General features: G+C 41.4%; 1 protein-coding gene across 7 annotated transcripts in view; it reads left to right on the forward strand.

Annotated features, from left to right (window-relative positions):
* RERE (arginine-glutamic acid dipeptide repeats) overlaps positions 1–22,048 on the forward strand; it is a 498,733-nt gene that overhangs the window by 177,421 nt on the left and 299,264 nt on the right. The window lies entirely within an intron of this gene.

Raw genomic sequence — 22,048 nt, forward strand, 5'->3', positions numbered from 1 at the left:
GCTGTGTGTGGTTGGAGGCTGTGCTCCTCTAATCCATTGGTCTACCTGCTGTAAACGGGCACACAGGGCACAGCGAACAATGGGCTGTGGGCAGAGAGGTTGTGTTCTTGGCCGGGATCCCTGCCTTGTGAGTACAGAGCCTTGGACTTCAGTCTGCTGTGTGTGTGCCGACTCTGTCCTCTCTTCCCCTCTTCTAATGCTTGGAGTGCAGGAGTGGATCCTGGAATGCCTTTCATGTTTAATTGGAGCAGTATTTGGTGTTAGTCTGTAATGTTTACTCAAACCATGTTCTCAGCTGCAGCGACAGACTGGCCCGACCACTTTCTATTTGCTGAGAAAACCAGCTAGGATTTTTTATTTTTTTTTATTTTTTTTCCCTTCCTTTTTTCAGCCTGGTGCTTTCTATCCTCTGGAACACATGTGGCTTCGCTCATTCACAGCACAGTGTAATGTCTGCTTGGCTTTTCAGCCTCGTGTTTTCTAGGCTGGGGGTGGATTGGAAACCGCCTGTCCATATTTATCACATCCTTCCTAACTGCTAAGAGATGCCTGTCCAGGGCTGATGGCACTTGACAGTCATAAAGTGTTTAAGCTGCTTGGATTCTCATAAATCGTTTTTTTTTTTTTTTTTGCGGTAACTTAAAACTGATTCCAGGCAGATTTTTTAACATTTTATTTAAAGGCTTTTACTACCTCAAAGTAGCGTTAAAAGCTCGTCCTTTTTATTTTTTCTATTTTGCTTCCATCAAGGAAAACCTACAGCATCCACTATATATTTTTTAATTTTTATTTAAAAATTTTTTTTTAGATTCAATTCCCAATCTCTTACTTTGTTGTCAGTTGCTCATCAGATGATGTCACATGACCACTCATGTCAGCAGTACTCTGGCCCTCTTCACAACTCATATCAGAATGCATTATTTGCACCCTCTTCCCAGGCCAGCCACCCTTGGCTGTACGGAATTCTCTCCATAAGAGTTCATGAACATCTGTGCATTAGGGGCGTACAACATAAAATTCTGCCTTTTTTCTGTGCAAATGAAGCCCAGCTGCCCCCCGCCCCCCCCAGTCATAGTTATATAGTAAGGCTCGGTTCACACAGGGGCGACTTCGCCGCCTGACAAGTCGCTCCCCGTTCTGTACTACGGAACCGTTCTAATAGGAGCGACTCAAGTCGCTCCGACTTAGAAAAAAGGTTCCTGTACTACTTTTGCGGCGACTTCTGGCGACTTGCATTGACTTCTATACAGAAGTCGTTTTGCAAGTCACCGCTGAGGTCGCGGCGCTGCAAGTCGTGCCGCGTACTGTGTGAACCGAGCCTTACAGTTAGGTTGAAAGAAGACACCAGTTCAACCTCTGATATGTGTTTTGTCAATAGTACATCTTATTCCCCTGTATGTTACAAAGGTTGGATAAAGACACCAGTCCATCCTGAGTTGAGTGAGTGTGGGTGCGTGTCTACAGTTGTCCCTGTCCCTGTACATCATCTCTCAATAAGATGCTCATGTATTATATTATTTGTTTAAGGTGCCCATGTAGCGCCGTCAATTTTACGCAGCGCTCCACACATATATCGCACACTCACATTGATCCGTACCCTCAAGGAGCCCACAATCCAAGGTCCCCAACTCACATCCATATACTAGGGCCAATTTTGGAGAGATGCCAATTAACATACCACTAGGGGCCAATTTTGGACAGATACCAATTAACCTACCAGCATGTCTTTGGAGTGTTGTGGTCGATGAGGTGCCCATCTAATAATTTTTTGAAACTACCGGTGCTCCCTGCTGATATCACTGCTTGTGGAAGAGAATTCCACATCCTTGCCGCTCTAGATCTGAATAGCATTGAGCAGGTATACATCTCTACCCACATAAAACTGTGTATACTATGTGCAATGTCTATCAGGGATTATGTTTGTACGCTACATGTGGATGTATGCATGAGTACTGGCAATGGCATATACCTGCACACACCTGTGCTTCCCTGGAATGGAAAGAAATCCAGACTTGTATGTTATGTGCCCCTAATGCACCCATGTGCCAGCCCCTAAACAGGCAAAGTGCATGCAGGCCCTATCATAGGCTGAAGTGTGCATGCGGGAGGGGGGGGGGGGGGGGGCGGGCGCTCCTTGGGGCATCCTGCAAGGCAGTGGATAGAAATTTCTCTCTATTTCTAAGGCAGAATGCAAAAAAGTAAGTGTGCAAAGAGAAAACATAAGCCCCGTAATGCGCTGCTGTCTATCGCATTGCACAGTGAGGGTTTAATGACACTTTTAACTAAAATTGGTGTTCTTTTTTTCAATCAAGACAGCAGCCCCCGATCAATCCTATTTGTAATGCAGCATTTCCAGGACTCTATGTAGCCAACATCCTGGTTGATGGACCGGAGGTGCTTTTTCCTGTGCCTTCCTTGGGTCACCAGTCTTGTAACTTACCCGTGTAATATAGTGCCAACAGAGGTCTGACTCGCTCACTTTAGCTGCAAATTTGATTGACAGACCAATCAGTCTTATTATTGGCCAAATGAACTTTCCACAGCCCCCAACTCTCACTTCATCGCGGGAATGGTAGTTTAGTTCAGCGGCAGCATGCAATAAGCGGAGCTTTGTTACCCCCCTCTGGGTGCCCGGTCATGCTGCACTTTTTTAAACCTAGTGATGATGTCACAGGCTATACAAAGAGATTTCTGCGAAATTTAGAAGATTTATTATTATTTTTTTTTTTTTATCACAGTTTTAAAATGTTCATGGGGCAGGAAGTTTTTGGTCATAGTTGAGAAGTATCCCGGAGTTCAGCTTTAACTGTTTAACAGGATTTAAGCCCTTAATGATTGATAGGAAGATTATGTATGTTCCAGAACTACTGATGTATGTAAAGTGTTTCCAGATTGCTCATATGCTGCTCTCTTTTTATAATATTTATGTTAACCTATAAAAAGTTACTGTGTCTAAATTCCGAAGCGTTCTGTTTCCTGTGATCGCTCAGGGTCTTTTAGCGGTAGTGAGCGCGGTATGTTTTCCTTGCTGGTTTCACATTTTGTAGCCAATCTAATAATAATAATAATAATAATACTGGACTTGCCAGTTCAGGTTTGAGGTACCACGTTATATTTCAATGTTAAATTCCCCGTTCTCCTTTTTAATTGGAATGTGATGTCAGGTTTTGTGGTGAAATCACAGCGGAGATTTGCTAGTGGCTTTCTGTTTGCCTTGTATCTCCCATAATGCTTTGCTCCCACTTGTGACTTTGAAGTGTCTGTTCTGAAAGGCGTTGGAGAGGTTTGCTTAGTCTTCTGATTGTGTTTGCATCTTAAAGGGTAGGGTGGAGGCTCGCTAGGAGATTGTGTGTGTTGGTTGTGTTTTTTTTTGTAGCCAATAAAATTTTATTTAGGATTATTGAAGTAAACTTTTTACTTTTATGAGCAAAATTATGTGTAATTATTATGCAGTTTCATGGTAAAAATGGCTTCTTCAACCAGCTACGACCTAAATCCGTACATTTATCAAAACATTTTTGATGTGTTGATCTTGACACACACAATGAACATTATTTTTTTTTCTATAATGGCACAAAAATCTTTCATGGCCCATTTAGCTCTATGTGTGTAAAGGTGTGTTTTGAGTTTTTTTTTTTTTTTTTTTGTTCTTTTTTTTTCTCCTTTTTTTTAAATTTTTTTTATTTTTTGTTTTTTTTGTACTGTTAGGTAGTTGTGTTGTGATATCAGTGTTTGCGTCCTTTGAGCATTGACGTGCACTTTGATGCACATTTTCGACTTAGAGTGTGGTTAACAGCCATTGCCAAATGCTTGTTAATGGATGTTGCCAGTGCTATAATATTCATGTTGTAACCATTTGATGCATTGCTATTGACTTCTGTGCAAAAATAAATAAATCGATGTGTTGTATTTTTAAAATGCACTGCATCACTGAGATTGGATGTTTTTAGTCTGAAGAATTTGGTGGTATGCGTTTTTTAGTGCGTTAAGCATGGATTAACAAGCAGCAGTGTAAATGAGCTCTCAGTGATCTGGGCTCTGGTAACTTGTCTGTTAGGTGTGTATATCGTTACTGAATCTTTGCAATTCCCTAATTAAAGTGGAACAAATCTGAGCATCATAAACTGTTTATTTAGCTTGTGAAATCACTTTAAAAACACCCATAGCATTGCTAGCTGTGGCCATCTTGAGTAAGGGCAGATGATTCATGTAGCATTTACTTCCTGGAATTAATCTGCCCTTTGCTCAGGCATGCAGGCAGGAGGGTGTGCTTAGCTGAGAAAGCCCTACCTACCCTCCACTTGAGAGGAAACATTCCTGTGAAGACTTGTGGGATGTATTGACATCATTTTGGGCCTAGGCCAGAAACCAAGAAGTAACCGAAGAAACATAAAAAAGTAAATACCTTAATGTCTGTTTATGAATGCTAGCAGCATAAGAAGGCAATAATTGTTGATAGTGAGTTTAGTTCAGCTTTTATAAGACTGCCCGGGGGTTTTCTTTATTACAGCCATTCAAAGATCAAAGCAGCCATACATGGCCATATCTCCCATCTAATACAGCCAGTTCTGTAAACAGTGATCTAATGCTTCCTCTGATGTCCCGTGTCATTTCCCTGTTTTGCTGGTGAGGCTCACTGTGGTAATAACACGCAGTGGCGACTGGTGGTAATTTTTGTGGGGGGGAGGGGCGGCATAAGGTACACCCACCAAGCGCCCCCTGCACCCCTGTTGGGTTGGTCCGTGCCGGTTGGTCAGTGCACTTCTCAGCCACAGGCGGCTTTCCTCCGCGGCCATCACAAGCTGGTGACCTGTCAAATAGTGTCCCCCTTCGGATAGTGTCCGCTGTGTACTGCTCATGTGCATTACACAGGACAAGCAGATTCTGAAAATATCCGAAGATGAACGGCGCCTGTGCTGTGAGTCCAGGTTCTAGTCCCACCATCCAAGTGGACATAGTGTTAGAATAAAAAGCCGAGCGAAGTGGCGAGCGGCCCTCTAATATGTGCAGCCCTATGTCCACTTGGATGGTTGGGATTGCACCTGGACTTACAGCGCAGGCGCCGTTCCTCTTCGGAGATTTTCCCAAATCTCCTTCTGCTCCGTACTCCTCCGTGCTGCGCCTGCGAAGTTCAGAGCGGACACTTTTCAATAGGTGGACTGTGTATGTCACAACACCGGCATCTCCTTTCCCTGCTCGACAGCTACAGTCTCCCCCTCCTCGGTGGGCAATCGGAACGCTCCTCCTTTCGGCCAATCCGGAAACGCATCTCACACCTGCACTTCCTGATTGGTGGAGAGGCGATTCAGTGTTAGAATAGCGAATATTCATTTTTTATTTTTTTGCGTCCGGAGACCACCCTATTTGGAAGCCTATTAGAGCCTTTCATTTTACACCTCTGGCAGGGGGAACGGGCAGAATTCAGACTATACCAGGTGCACGCCAAGCATTCAGTGATGATCATTTGTGTTTAGCGGCGTGTATTTTTGCAGATCACAATGTTTTGCATTCCTCCTTAGTGTTTGAAGGGATCATTCACACTAGCCCACACGCTACATGGGGCCATTTTAGCGTGCAGACTGGCGTGTGGTTAAAATGCGAGGGGCTGCTTGCCTTTTTTTTTTTAATCTTTTTCTTTTATTAAAGGTACTGCAGCCCACCTACCCACCTCCAGGCAGTGTTGTGGTGTGAATGGGGCGCATTGAAACGAATGGTTATGTAAGTCCCCCTAGCTGTGAGCCTGTGGTGTTCTGTGCAGATTAATGCAGGTCACTCGCTGCACATGGTGTGAATGAGCCTGCTCATGTGGGTGACTACATTTGTGCACCGATGATCAGATGTGGGTACAAGCACCATGTGTGTTTTATATACAGGCGTTTACTATGCATTTACATCCTGCACCCTGGTGTTCTGAGCTTTACCTTGAAAGGAAATAACTGCCGTTTAGCAGTTAGTGTCTTGGTAGGGAAATGATTGTGGTAAAAGGCAAAGATTAACCAAACTGTGACAGTTGTTGCCACCCTCGGCCTCCAGGGTTTACTCTCTGAAATCTGCTCTTTCGCTCCGAGCACACGAGTTCTCACTGCATTTTGGCCGACAGGGCGCTTGGCAGGCAGCACATGAAATGTTATTTGATCTGCCTTCACAATAAAACAGCCTAGTATTACACCATTTTTCCTGCCTTCCTTGTGGCGGTTGAAAGTGGTGCATCAGCTATTGCCGCTCAATAAACTGCTGTGATTGAAGCTGAATACATCAATTTGAATCAGGTTTCAGGGCAAATGTGTGTCTGTAATCTTCCTTGGGCACTGCTGAGCTGAATTATGAATAAAGTGCGTCTGTCTTTTGAAATGCCAATAAGTTATAGACAATTGTAATTATGTGCTGGTGTCCTCCCTTCCTCCCCCAGCTCTTGTCCTAGCCTGGTTTTATCTTTTCACTTTTGAACTAGCAAGTCACTGGGTTAAAGTGTTAATAAGATATTCCTTATCCCTTCAGGAGGTAAAAATACTTAAAAACAAAAAAACACCCCCCCTCCCCCCCATACAGCTGTGTGTCTCAAGCGAATGGATTTGTACACTATTGATGTCTAGACTAAGAATTAAAAAAAAAATTTTTTTTTTTTTTAACTCCACTAAATATAGAATGTAGCATAATATTTTTGTAGTCTTTTATCCAGCCTGCAGGGGGGGCTCTGATCTCCTTTTCATATGCAAAGCAATGCATCGCTCCTCAGCTATGCTGAAAGATGACTTGTTCACAGAAATCAACTCGGCTATATATTATACGTAGGAAACAATGGTATATTCTGGTCCTCTTGTAGCACCAGTGACACCTGTTTATTAGAAAACAATACACTACAGTCTCTAATCATGTTAAATGGCCACAAAAGTGCCTGCTAACCAAAAGCAATGCCCTCTTTGTTTATGCAGTGGGAAACCTGGGAGAAATCAGAGCAGCACATTTGTGTTCCTGGTGGGGGGAGGAGGGGGATTTACTCACACACTTTATTTTTTTACCTCCATAAGGGTATTTGGTAATGCTGATATGAGCCCTGAAGATGCATTTGAAATGATATTTGTTTACAGGTCCATGGTAAACTGATTAGAATTGCTGGTAGATGATGCATTTATTTTCATATTTCCAGTGCAAGGCTCTGGATAATCAGAACTGCACCTTCAGCCTTGTTTTTTGACGCCCTGTATGTGTGTATACAATATATGTATATATCCTCCTGTATGTGTGTGTGTGTGTGTGTGTGTGTGTGTGTGTGTGTATACAATATATGTATATATCCTCCTGTATGTGTGTGTATACAATATGTATATATCCTCCTGTATGTGTGTGTATACAATATATGTATATATCCTCCCGTATGTATGTGTATACAATATATGTATATATCCTCCCGTATGTATGTGTATACAATATATGTATATATCCTCCCGTATGTATGTGTATACAATATATGTATATATCCTCCCGTATGTATGTGTATACAATATATGTATATATCCTCCTGTATGTGTGTGTGTACAATATATGTATATATCCTCCTGTATGTGTGTGTGTACAATATATGTATATATCCTCCTGTATGTGTGTGTACAATATATGTATATATCCTCCTGTATGTGTGTGTACAATATATGTATATATCCTCCTGTATGTGTGTATACAATATGTATATATCCTCCTGTGTGTGTGTGTATACAATATGTATATATCCTCCTGTATGTGTGTGTGTATACAATATATGTATATATCCTCCTGTATGTATGTGTATACAATATATGTATATATCCTCCCGTATGTATGTGTATACAATATATGTATATATCCTCCCGTATGTATGTGTATACAATATATGTATATATCCTCCCGTATGTATGTGTATACAATATATGTATATATCCTCCTGTGTGTGTATACAATATGTATATATCCTCCTGTATGTGTGTGTGTATACAATATATGTATATATCCTCCTGTATGTATGTGTATACAATATATGTATATATCCTCCTGTGTATGTATGTGTATACAATATATGTATATATCCTCCTGTGTGTATGTGTATACAATATATGTATATATCCTCGTATGTGTGTATACAATATATGTATATATCCTCCCGTATGTATGTGTATACAATATATGTATATATCCTCCTGTGTGTGTATACAATATGTATATATCCTCCTGTATGTGTGTGTGTGTGTGTGTGTGTATACAATATATGTATATATCCTCCTGTATGTGTGTGTGTGTATACAATATATGTATATATCCTCCTGTATGTGTGTGTGTATACAATATATGTATATATCCTCCTGTATGTATGTGTATACAATATATGTATATATCCTCCTGTGTATGTATGTGTATACAATATATGTATATATCCTCCTGTGTATGTATGTGTATACAATATATGTATATATCCTCCTGTGTGTATGTGTATACAATATATGTATATATCCTCCTGTGTGTATGTGTATACAATATATGTATATATCCTCCTGTGTGTATGTGTATACAATATATGTATATATCCTCGTATGTGTGTATACAATATATGTATATATCCCCCTGAATGTGTGTGTGTATACAATATATGTATATATCCCCCTATGTGTGTATATACAATATATGTATATATCCTCCTGTGTGTGTGTGTGTGTATACAATATATGTATATATCCTCCTGTATGTGTGTGTGTGTGTGTGTGTGTGTATACAATATATGTATATATCCTCCTGTGTGTGTGTGTGTATATACAATATATGTATATATCCTCCTCTGTATTTGTGTTTATTGGCTCTTTGTCTCATCAAATCACATTGATGTGTGACAGCTGGATTTTGGTCGGCCGGCTCTCCGGTGTCAAGCCTTGGGTTTGCTATGATCACATTCTCTTTTCCTTGTAGTCTGTCATTCTCTTGTCTGCACTTTGTACATAATATTCTATGATACATTGCTTGCACGCTTGACACGTTCCATAGGCTTTTACAGCCTGTAATAGTGTATTAATCAATATGTCTTCAACCAGTGTACAGCTTCTTCCAAGCTGGAAGGTCAATATTACCTCATGAATTATATCTTGGCACGTAACATAAAATCTCAAGGTAGGAAGTGTGATTTCAGGGAGGGAGGAAAGTCTGTTCTGATGAAAGTGTGTGTTTGTATCGGAGTGCTGAATAGTCCCTATAGCTTAGATAAAAATAGATCAATGTGCTGGCTAATGTGCTGTAAATTACATCTTGTGCCAGCTGTAGTCCAGCAACGTATGCAATGCTTCCAGATGAGATCTCTGGGATTTCTCAATGGATACACTGGGGCTAATGGTCTGAAAGGAAAGATTCCATTCTCACTATTGTAACCAGTTAAAACCTAGACTGTGAAAAAAAAAAGAAGCTGATTGGCTTATATGGACAACACAAACTGGGTAGTTTCACACAAGGATTGGTGGGATAGTAAAGAGTGTGATGGGCTGGGATCAGCACATCAGGAATGTCGGCACCACAATGCACACCAGGCACTGCGTTGTAATGCAGCGGCTGGTGTGAATGGTTCCTTTCTCTCCTAGCACGTTCGATAATCGGCCATTCTAGGATATGCATGCTATGTCCGGAAGACAAATGTAGTTAACCATGGCAACATGCCAGAATTTTATTTTATCAGTTTTGAGCTCCGCAAACGAGACTGTATAACAAAGGTTACATGAAGGGACTAAAGGTACAAAAAAGCCTTCCGCCCAGATTGGTGCGCAGTAAAGCCCTTTGAACTGAAGGTATTCACTTTATTCTGTCACATATTGCCAAAATGGGAGGATTAATTTTTATTTTCAGGACAGTGGGTGGAACCATACAGTTCATTGGGGATGCATAGAACACCTGTGCAGGTAAACATGGCCCTGCACGGGCGTACGATATAGTCATGTCAACAAGGCCGCCTTCTGTGTCCAGTACTGAATGGCTTCCCCTCTACATAGTATCCACAGGGACCTGGGAAAAGTGTGTGGGCCAATCAGGCTCCATAGGGAGGGCGAAGACTAAGCTCCAGGGGGTAGAGTGAAACATGTTGGGGTTGTGGCCTGGTTGGAGTCCAGGCTGAGGTTGCCACTCCATTCATTGCAGTCGGACACCATACATGTGCGACTTTCTGGGGTTACCCACCATTTCTTGAACATAGTAGCCACAGCCCTGCATACACAGGGCACCTTGTTTGTTGTGGTGTTTTTTTTTTTTATCTTATTTTTTTTAAATAAATACCTTGAATTCTCTGATTGAATTAGGTGGAGATTGTGACCACACTATCCTGCAACTCCAACACCCAATCGGAGACTAGGAGTTTGGCAGCAGTGATGAGCGAGCAACCCCCCAGGGGTTTTTCTGCATAATGAAAGTCACTCGGCATGGGACCCAGAACATTGCTGAAGGCTAAAAGCCCTTCAAAAAAATTCAGACGAACAGCTACATCAGGTCACAGCTGCACGGCGACTAGAAGCGACGCCGCGGCTCTAACTTATGGAGGAGTCGGGTGGGATGCTGATGTACCATTACAGTGATGGAGACTTGGGGGGGCTCAGGCTTGGATAGACATTGATTAGCCATGACATATGATGGGCCTTAAGTTTTTTAATGTGCTTGTGAGTAGCATTTTGATCATTTTTAACTTTGATTATACGGTAATACACTATTTGGAGTTTTTCTGTGATTTCTGAGGGACCTTTTAAAGAGAAAAATTTTGGACTATAATAGAGTTCCAAGCGTTCATGAAGAAGCGCCAGAGCGAGAGGTTTAACGAAAGTGGATTTTGCTGATCATTTACATGTGAGGCAAAACTATCTAGTGAGGGGATCAGTGGAGCATGTTGTGAAGTGCGACATCTGCACTCTGGTTTTTCAACGACGTTCTCATCACTTTCATCTATTCTTGGGACTGTTTGGGATTTGTTCATTAATGGAGACACTCAATATTTAGCGCCTTCTGAAACCTATGAGCTTTGATATATATATATATATATATATATATATATATATATATATATATATATATATATATATATATATAATATTACAATTACATTGTAGCAAGTCGCAATAAGAGAGGCTGCAAGAAGGGCTGATCTGTGTTAGACAGTTGTAAACGGAGTGAAGACCTGCACAGGCACCACAATTTACATAATGCCCAAACAAAGATGGCTGTCAGGGCAAACAATGTGACTCCTGTGAGAGAGACTATCTATAGATAGCATGCTTTGTGTGCAAGTATATGCGCACAGCCTTACACTTTAACCTGTCCGTTGATTTGTAAAAGCTTCCTGTCTGTACCCACTGCACAGGTACAACACTGTCTGCCATTTTTGCAAGACTTGTCTAGCCCCTGTCTGAGTATTGTTGGTACCCCTTATCAAAATGTAATAACTCAAAGTGGATTTCCAGTTTAGATGGGAACACCAGGGGGCTTTCGTATACCCTAGTAAGACCAGTGCCTCAAAGAAAATGGCCCAACGTTTATTTGTATCCCTATACGGCTCCTTTTTGACAGGCCATTTGGATTTCTATTATATTGTCAGTGTTTGCATGGTTGTGCCTTTTTTGTTTTGTCAATGATCTCAACCCCCATACTTTGCTTATTGTAAAAAAAATAAAAAAGTTCAGAACTAGTGGTTGTCTTTTCAGTTTCTCCCGTCTATTGTGCAGATTTGACGGTTACAACATGTTGACACAATCTGGGCGCAAGCTAACAAGATGGTACAAGCTGTTGACTTTTGTTCTGCAGCGTCACTGTGTAAACATATTTTAGGAAAGGAAGCAAATAGTTATTTGGAAATTAATCCCTTTTTTCATTTGCTACAGAATTGCTTACTGAATAAAACCGTATCAAGCACACACTTCCATCTTAATGAATTGTTTTTATTCTGTAGAACAGTGACGGTAAAGGCCAGTCCAGTACACACTGCACATTTTTGTGGAAAGAAAACTGCCATGTCCCCGTACCAACACAAGCAATGTTGGTGTGGCGTTCTCTCCTATTGTTCTGTTGTTTTCTGATAAGGAGAACCTTCTGAACTGGCCGATTTTTACGGCCCGCATGTACCCAGATTAAAGCTTGGTACACACTACTGTTTTTTTTTTTTTTTTTTTCGTTCAACCCAGCGGATTGGAAAAAAAAAACCTGCAGAGCTTGGAAGGAGCTGCTGTACTAAATATCCAATGTTAGTACAGCGATCTCCCCTGCTAAGCTAATGTGCACACTGGTCCGCGATCTCAGTTGAAGATCGGCAAAGCTTTTTCAGTCATGCGCCTTTGACAGAAGCCGGCTGTATTCTTTCAGACCAGCTGCAGTACACAGGGGCTATTGAACCGGCCAGTGGGGTGGGGGGGGGGGGGGAGGATTTGGCACCTCACCAGGCTAGCTCTTTGCCAGCCTTCAGGTTCCCAGTGTCGGCATCTTAACTGTGGGCAGCCAGCTGTGCTGCTTTCAACTTCATAGCTGACTGTGCATGGGCAAGCCACTCTGCGCTTTGTAAATGGTCTCAGTCAAAACCAGGTAACCTGTCAGACCCCCCCCCCCCCCCCAAATGTCACAGAGAATGGGGGTCAGGAGGAATTAAAGTAGAACTTCCCCTTTTGGGTAATATTCCACTTTAATGCCATGGGTGGTGGCTGGCATGACCTGAACTTGGAAACATTGCGACTGTTAATGTAATGTTTGGAGAAATTTCCAATTAAGTTGAGTAGTCTGTGATCAATTTCAGACCGAGTCTATAAAGTTTCTGGGAGGTGATGCAGGGAGGGTGCTTCCAGGAAGCATGTATTGTCTGTTGTCTTCTAGCTATTGCAGCAATCCGATCCAAATTGTGAGAAAATTAAAACTTCTATTGACCCTGAAAAGCACTTCTTTGTATGCCCTCAAAAAAATAAAATAAAATAAAAAATAAAAAAAATGCACCCTATAAGGCAAAGGCATAATGAGCTAATATGCAGTCTTAACCAGGAAGAGAAAATCTCACGCAATGTGCACTTTTTAAACCGTATATAAAAATGAAGGCAGCAGATATACATGTAAAACTTATGTAGGGGGATTTGTTTCATCTCTGTGTATCATCTAAAGGCTGTTCACTTCACTGGGTAAATGTGAGGGTTTAAATCCACTTTAATCCAATGATAGCTGCATGGCACATTTCTTGGGGCGCGTTTCTGAACAGTTGACCATTCCTGTGCAATGTGTGCTAAAACAGCCACTTGTTGCCTCCATCAGAAGCCTGTGTATCGGGGTGGGAACGCCACTTGGGTGACGAGGACAGAGAGCTGTCATTCTATACCTGGAAGGGCCATAAATAAGGACGGTCATGTGAAATGTTTTTAATTGGGTTTAAATTTCTTTAGACCACTTATGAAGTGAAATGGCTTATTCTAGTTCCCTTTTTTAATACTTGGTTCATTTGGTATGTGTTCTATAGCCTTGTATTGATGGAGATCAGACAAATGTACAGAATCAGATCTCATGGCAGTGCTTACTTAAAATGCTCGCCTGTTAGCACAGTGACTCTTGTATCTGAAGGGGAGGTTGGCGTAACTCCATTTCTGTAAAGCTTCAATGCTGTTGCTTTTCGTTTCCTTAGAGGACCAGCGTCTTTGAAGTATCTGCAGGTTGTGAAAGAATTTTCTTTGAAATAAGCCATCTTTTGGTAAAGTATCCTCCATGGTCCTAAAATTGTTTCTGAATATAATATTTCCTCCATACAACTGCAGGAGATGAAAAGTCTAAAGCCTCTGCAATAATACGGTATTGTAAGATCATGGATCAGTATTATCAGGGTTGGACTGTGCATGCTGCTAGAGTTATTTAAGGAGTATTTGTTGATTCTTGGTGTACTTTCACATCACACCTTTCATGTGTTTACAATAGAATGCAATGATTTCTTTACTTCCTGTGTTTGCGTTTGGTGTTATTGCATTGTAAATGGATATTAAAAGCAAGCTACAGTGGTTTGTACTTATAAAAGTACATATGTTTATATTTGTGAATTCTAAAAGCAGTGTGCGTGTGTGTGTATGTATATATGTGTGTGTGTGTGTGTGTGTGTGTATATATATATATATATATATATATATATATATATATATATATATATATATATATATATATATATATATATATATATATATATTTTATTACAAGAGCCTGCAGAACATTTCATGCACAATCGGTGGATGATAGGTGCAATGTCAGACTCCTGTACACCCTGCCTGCAGCTCAGTCACCTGTATCTCTGTATGCAGTGTGAATGAACTATGAGCATCCCGAGCAGCAGGCCTGCAGCCCATTAAAAACTACAAGCTATCTGCCATGGTGGCAGGTGGAACTTGTAGTTCTCTTGTTGACAAATTCCTGTAAATGACCCAGCTGTGCAGGTGGAACCTGTGCTGTTTTCAAAATGAACAAGCCGATTTGGGGATAGGATCCCCAGCCTGATGCCATGGGTGCAGGTCTGGAACATGTTACATATTACACCCTAAATATGGGTATAATGTGTAACATGCTCCAAAAGGTGAACCTATTTTTATTTATTTTTTTAAACCTGGGTTTTAGCTCATATTTGCTTCCTGCAGTCCCTGTACTGCAGAGCTCACACTGGGGATGGAGAAGCAGCACAGTTGACCAGAATGTTGTACTGCATTGAAAATAGCATGCTGAGAGCAGAGTGACAGATATGCTTGTCAAGTGTTATGGAACTGCAGCAGAAAAATTAAATCCCCTCCGCTATCAGCCAAGGCTGTGTGGCAGAACTGTGTAAAGTTAAGCTCAGAATTGACATACAAATCCTTTGGCAGATAAAACTTGGTGTATAATTAATATATGTAGAGGAAATGTTTCACCTGAAGAAAAGTAATTTTTTTATTTTTAAGCCAGCCTTGTGATCCATAAGATTAAAGTGGTTGTAAACCCTTACAAACCACTTTGACCTACAGGTAAGCCTAGATTAAGGCTTACCTGTAGGTGCAAGAAATATCTCCTAAACCTACACCAAAACACAGGCACCGCAGTCTACAGTGCGCAGGCGCACTGAGCGCTCTGCTGTCAACGGCGATATGCCGCGAGTGGTGGCTCCCGTGCGCATGCGCGGGAGTGACTTCATCGCGGGTTCGTCAAATGACCGCGCCGGAGCAGCGAGACCCACCAAGAAGATGGATGCTCTGGACTACAGGGGACAGCTGTGACTTCGCTGGCTCCTGTGTCAGGTAAGTGACACATAATGGACTACTATGTGATGCATAGTAGTCCATTATGCTTTACCTTTTCAGGGAATCAAAGAGGAAGTAAACTCATCTGGGTTTACTTCCTCTTTAACCCCCTGGATTCCGGATTCTAGACCTCTACAGTGGGCGGCACAGTGGTGTAGTGGTTAGCACTCTCGCCTAGCAGTAAAAAAGGTCACTGGTTCAAATCCCAACCATGACACTACCTGCCTGGAGTTTGCATGTTCTCCCTGTGCCTGCGTGGGTTTCCTCTGGGTACTCCGGTTTCCTCCCACACTCCAAAGACATGCAGGTAGGTTAATTGGCTTCTGTCTAAAATTGGCCCTAGTATACAACTGGGGATCTTGGATTGTGGCTCCTTGAGGGTAGGGACCAATGTGAGTGTGCAATGTAAAGGGATAGGGACAATTGTAGACACTCACTCAGGTTGAACTGGATGGACTGATGTCTTTATTCAACCTTACTAACTATGTAACTATGTAACTATGTAACTATGTACAGACATCACTTAAAACATGCAACAGAATCTGGCCCAACAAAGATACAATCAACCAACAAAATCTGGTCCAACGAAGACCCGCCCTGGCCTCTAGCATTGTGCAGGGGATCACAGAGGGTTCAGTCTAAGATTCTGATGCCCACCCATTGGGGAGATTTCCCTTTTATTTTCCAGCTTTGACCCCAAATTGTGGATTCAAACTGGACTAATAGACAAGGTGGATCTTCCTAAGGCCCCTTTCACACGGACGGAATGTTCAGGCCCACCTGTCAGTTTTTTAGGTGGACCTGAACGAACGCTGCATGCAAGTCTATGGAGTGACTGATGTCCGCTGACATTCGATCTGCTAAAATCAGATGTATGGTGATATGTTCGCATCCATCCTATCGGATGAGACCTTAGGAAAATGGACATGCTGTCCGTTTTCGTCCGATCCCTCCATAGGAATCAGCGGTGCTCTGACAGGCCCCTCCCCGCTCAGTGTGCAGTGACGGCTCTGTCATCCGCTGGCTCAGCGGTGATCAACAGAGATCTCCGGTTGAGCTGGCGGACTCCGCTGAGTCAGGCCTAAGTCAGGTCACCAGAACGATTGTCCTCATTGGAAGATTTCCCCTCTTATTACTATTCTTATGTTGACCCAAAATGTAGGGCTTTCTTTTAGGGCCGGTTCACACAGCGATGCGATGCGAGGCGACACGGCTCGCCTCGCCTCGCTCCCGCAAGTCGCCCCCGTTCAGTACTATGGAACCGTTCTGAGAGGAGCGACTCGAGTCGCTCCGACTCAGAAAAAAGGTTCCTGTACTACTTCTGGGCGACTTCGGGGGCGACTTGCATTGACTTCTATACAGAAGTCCTCTGCAAGTCGCCGCTGAGATCCCCGCAGGTCGCGGCGAGGCAAGTCGGAGACGCCTCGCCGCGCCTCGCTGTGTGAACCGGCCCTTACTTTCATCTTTGATGATAACAGTAAACAGGACAGCAGTGTGGGTTTCCCTAATGGGGGCACAGACCACCACAATAAAAACTGACAGGTGTTCTAATCCCTCCCCACTCTAAGGGGGGGAGGGGGGGAGTTTTGAACTTTAGTTACACTTTTAGGTTTAGGTGGGATAGAACTTAAGAGCATCCAATATATGTAATTGCTTAGTGTTCCTGCAAATACTATTCCTCGCCAAAGCTTCAAACCCTAGCCAGGTTTATATCTGAGATGACTGTGTGTCCATAAAAGCCCAACCACAATTAGGAAAGAAATATGAATTTTCACTTCTGTAGTATATCAGCCTTTGTGTTAGTGGTAATGTGCCTTTACAGCTTCTAAAAGCTGGATTCAAGTGTATAAAACATGTAGCTTTAATTGGTTTTCATCTCCGAACTATGTAGCAAATAAAACGGGCTTCTGGAAAAGAATATGCTATTAACAAGGCAGGGCAGACAGGGTTATAGCTCTCAATTCAATGTTCAATCCATCCAAAAAAGGCATGGAAACTTCCCTGGGTTGCTCTGACATTGCAGTAATTACATAAACAGGGATATTCTGATTACACCTTTAATCCCATCCATTTCGTAAATTGAGTTTCAAACGCTGGCTTTAGACGCATTAATTACAGATCTTGTGTTGGAGCTTGTGTCTCTGTAGAAAGCACTCAAGCCAGGTATAAAAGGGGATTGTGTCCTCTGATAGACTTGTTGAAACATTTTGCATGGTTTCTAGCTAAATATTAGGCAGGGTTGAACTGGACCAATCTGAGGAGTCAGATAAGCAGTGAAACTATAAAATAACGAAAGCCTAATTTTTAGGCCTTTATTTTTTATTTTTTTTTTGTTGTCTGTCATTAAAAAAAAAGATTGTCTCCTTTTTGAACTTTCCTGCAAATGCTAGTTGGCTGGTTGTCATGGTTGACCGTCTGCCTGCAATAATTTAGATCAGTGGCCTATGGTTATGAGGGCTTCTGATTTGCTTTTATGCAAATCAGCAAGGGTAGTCCCGGCGTTTTCTTTTACGCTTCTAGATGGGTTTGAGAGGGTTCTGAATTCTACATTGAGTTGATGATCTCTATTGTTGGGAGCCACAAAAGTAAGATATTGTAAGCCAAGAACTTTAACACACAAATCCAGCAGATTGTATCGTTGGTCAACTTGGTTTAATCTCTCACTCTGTGTGAAAGGAGAAGTCCAGCCTGAGTGCCTTATGCCGCGTACACACGACCGGACTTTGAGGGACTAGGTCTGACAGTCTTTCCAACGGACTTTCGGCGGAGTTCTGACGGACTTTCCGAATGAACGGACTTTTGGCAGAGTTCCGAATGAACGGACTTGGCCATACACAATCACACCAAAGTCCGACGGATTCGAAGGGGATGACATACGACTGGACTAGAATAAGGAAGTTCATAGCCAGTAGCCAATAGCTGCCCTAGCTTTGGTCTTTGTCCGTCGGACTAGTGTACACACGAACGGATTTCTCGGTCCGGCGGAGTTCCGGTGGAAAAATCTAAAACATGTTCTATTTTTAAGGTCCGCCGGATTTTTGGCAAACAAAGGTCTGATGGAGCCCACACAAGATCAAATTGTCCGACGGACTCGTTCCGTCGGACCTTTGCTGTCAAAAAGTCTGGTCACGTGTACGCGGCATTAGGCTGGGTTTCTCCTCAGGGTCACAGGAGTGCAATTCGTTTTGCACTCCTTTTGAACCGTTTTCAGCTGAGAGCATTCTGAAGTCCGCTCTCAGATGACGTCACTGCCATCAGTCGAGGCACCGCGTCATCCCGACTTTCCAAATCTGGATCCGCCAGCTGCCTTGATGGCAGTCTCAGTGAGCCGCTGAGACGGCCTCTCCCCACCCCCCTCTACAGGTCATCACTCCAATGAGCGTGGAGAAGCAGACCAGAAGGACGACGGTGGTCGGTGGCTCGGCTCTCAGTGCAGAGACGCCGAGGGACAGCTGCAGCATCGGTCTGATGCGCCATCCACCCAGGTAAGTATGATTAGAAAAAAAAACATACTTTTATTTTAAGGTATAGATATTGTTGGCAGATAATCCATTATAGATGGTTCAGCAGGGAGAGCTGGTTTGAAATTAGTATAGAGTGCAGAATAATAGTCTGGTGTTGGGATCATTACACAGGAACCCCTGAGAGATGCTAGTGGGTGAACATTTTGTATCTATCAAAAGCTAAATAATAGTAATAGTAAAGTCTTGTCTCTCCTGGACTCTCTCTCCTGTCCGAGTGTCCCTACAGCAAGCAGCTTGCTATGGACGCACCTGACCTGAGTGGCAGCTCTGCATCCATTCAGATACTGAGCCACAGTTCTACCCCCGCCCCCTCTCTCTCCTGATTGGCTGACTTTGATAGCAGCGGGAGACAATGGCGCCGCTGCTGGATCTCAACCAATCGGGAGGTTGAGTCCTGGACGGCGGAGGCACTAGAGATGGGCTCAGGTAAGTATGAGGGGGGGCTGCTGCTTTTTTAAAATGTATTATCTTTATGCAAAGAATGCATAAAGATACAAAAACCTTCTGCCTTTACAACCACTTTAAGGCAGTAGTTACTTTGGTCCAGCTTGGGCCGTTGTAACTGCTTATACCTTACCTGTGGGATCTATTTAGAAGCTGGATGGCGCATGTGCTGAGGGGCCGACTTCCTGTGTTCAGAATGTTACCAGGGCATTGGACCCGGGAAGCTAATGGAATTTACTGTAGTAGGGGTGCCTACTACACTAGTACCTTTTTTATTTACCCTCTTAGGACAGGGATAGAAGAAGCAAATCTGAAGAGGTGTGTTTTATTTTTTATTTTTATTTTTTCCACGTTCATTTAAAAACATTGGTAGAATAGCTGGACTAAAGTGTTTTTATATTTACCTGAGCTTCTTTGGCATTTCCATAGATACTGTATTGACAAGCTGGCTCCATCCAGTGTGTTTAGGCAAGTTCTCTTTAATACGTGCAAGAAATGTCCATTCATTTGGTTTTCCGAAGACCCAGAAGAGCATTAGATTTAAATTTATGATCTTGAGTTGTGCATGCTGTACAACATCTTCCTCTCATTTATAATTGATGATGATAATTTGCAGTACAGAGAAGGCAGAAATCCTGAGGATGTGGCTCTTATAAACTCTCACATTTCTGTGGGCGTTCAGGATAAGCCAGGCATCCTGAGCCGTGGTTTAGATAGTTGCATAAACACAAGTTTCCAGGTCTTGCAATAAAAACTGCTTACCTTTTAGCCCTGACCTTAAAAAAGGAAAAACAAAAATACTCAGCGCCCATGCATTTCCCTTAAATGCAGTAGGAGAATCTAGAATCTCATAAAAGCACAATGGAAATGTGGTATAAGAAAATTGTATGTGAAAATTTGGAAAAGGTAAATCTCAAGAATAACTCAAAATATGCAAATATTTTTATCAAAAGTCGGATTATGGTAAATATTTCTAGAAACATTAATATAATTCTTTATCAATATCCCAGGGCTCAGTTTACATGTTTTCCTGTCTAAACGGATCGACTTTGCTGAGTTTTACAGAGCTCAATAGCTCAAGCTAAACATTAAATATGCAAGTGACTTTCCCCTCCCTTGTGAAGGCACACTATGACAATTTAGTTGAGACCACGTGCCTGAAAAGAATATATGAAATATTAGTTAAAATCTTAACAATTTTACTCTAATAATTAATTGGATTACTCATAGGGTAAACTGGACATTAACGGTTTGTGTCTTATGGTAGGTTTAGTTCCTCTTTAATCCGACTCTAAATAGTATTAGCTAGGGCAGTCATTTTAATTCCTTTAGCTTACTGCTTTTCTAGGTCTTTAATACTGGCAGTACCCATCCCTCTCTCTCCCCCTCCCCCCCACAAACAATGTTCGTGACTGCATAAAATGGAATTTTAATTTAACATTGCTTCAAATTACTTTGTGTACTTGTTAGGATCCCCTGGCTATTGGAACATTGTATACTAACAAAAATGTAACTTAACATTGGTGGGTCTCCAGAGATAAATCTACATTACAAACCATTTGTGAGATTGCCTCTGATACTCTGGTTTCCTCCTGTATCCTTTTTGAATCTCGAGTTGATGAATTGTGGGAATGTTTTGAGGCACAGCAGTTTTATAGTCGCTCAACAATACTGCTAGTCAAACTGTAACAACCAACAATTTCATGATTAGCGTGCAGATAAAAACCGCTTTGAGAGCGCCGGTTACGTGACGACTTTCAGATGTCAAAACAGACTCTCACATTGAAATGTGCATCCTGTCCGCGGTGTAGCAACCTCAAAGATGAATGAAGCTCAGTGCTGGATTATGTCTTGTGGTTCTCTGTTTATAAAATGATGTCCTTACTTTGCCTTTTCACATTTCTATTTTAATATACTGATGAGATGATCTCTCTGTACCCCCTGCTTTTTTTTTTTTTGCTTTTTTTTTGTTTTTCTTTTTATTTTTTTTTTTTTTTTTTTTTTTTTATTAAATCATCCTTAAGGTTACTTTCAAGAAAAAAATGACCTTAGGACAGGGGCTTTTTGACATCATGTACTAAAGTGCTCCTCTTCTTTTAATAAATATATATATATATATATATATATATATATATATATATATAATAATTTTTTATTATTTATTTCCCCAAGCAAAGGGAAATAATGGCACAATCATGTTCTATAGAGAAGATTTATATATATATATATATATATATATATATATATATATATATATATATATATATATATATATATATATATATATATATATATATATATATATATATAAATATAAATATAATTTTTTTTATATAAAATTGTGGATGATTCCTATCATATAGAGACGAAAGGCTATTTCTAAACTAGATCTCGAGGAATGTGGGAAAAATAGTGCTGGACCGATAAGGTTATTTTATTGGTATAATTGCTATTCTGTGATGTAAAAACAAAAAAAAAAAGACAAAGATGAATCATGTCAGAACTTTTTCCACCTTTAACCATTTCTGGACTGAGCCTATTTTTGATGCTTTTTTTTGTTTACAAGTTAAAATCTGTGTTTTTTTGCTAGAAAATTACTTGGAACCCCCAAACATAATTTTTACTTAGAAAATTAGAAAATTAATTAGAACTCCCCCTTTTTTTTTTTTTTTTTTTTTTAGCAAAGAGTCTGGAGAATAAAATGGCGGCAGGTGCAATATTTTATGTCACACGATATTTGCACAGCAGTCTTTCAAACAATTTATATGGAACAAATACACTTTTTTGAAATGAAAAATAAGAAACCATAAAGTTAGCCCATTT

This window comes from Lithobates pipiens, unplaced genomic scaffold, assembly GCF_037356315.1.
Source record: "Lithobates pipiens isolate NorthernLeopardFrog02 unplaced genomic scaffold, aLitPip1_a1.2 Scaffold_27, whole genome shotgun sequence".
In the NCBI taxonomy this organism is placed as follows: domain Eukaryota; kingdom Metazoa; phylum Chordata; class Amphibia; order Anura; family Ranidae; genus Lithobates; species Lithobates pipiens.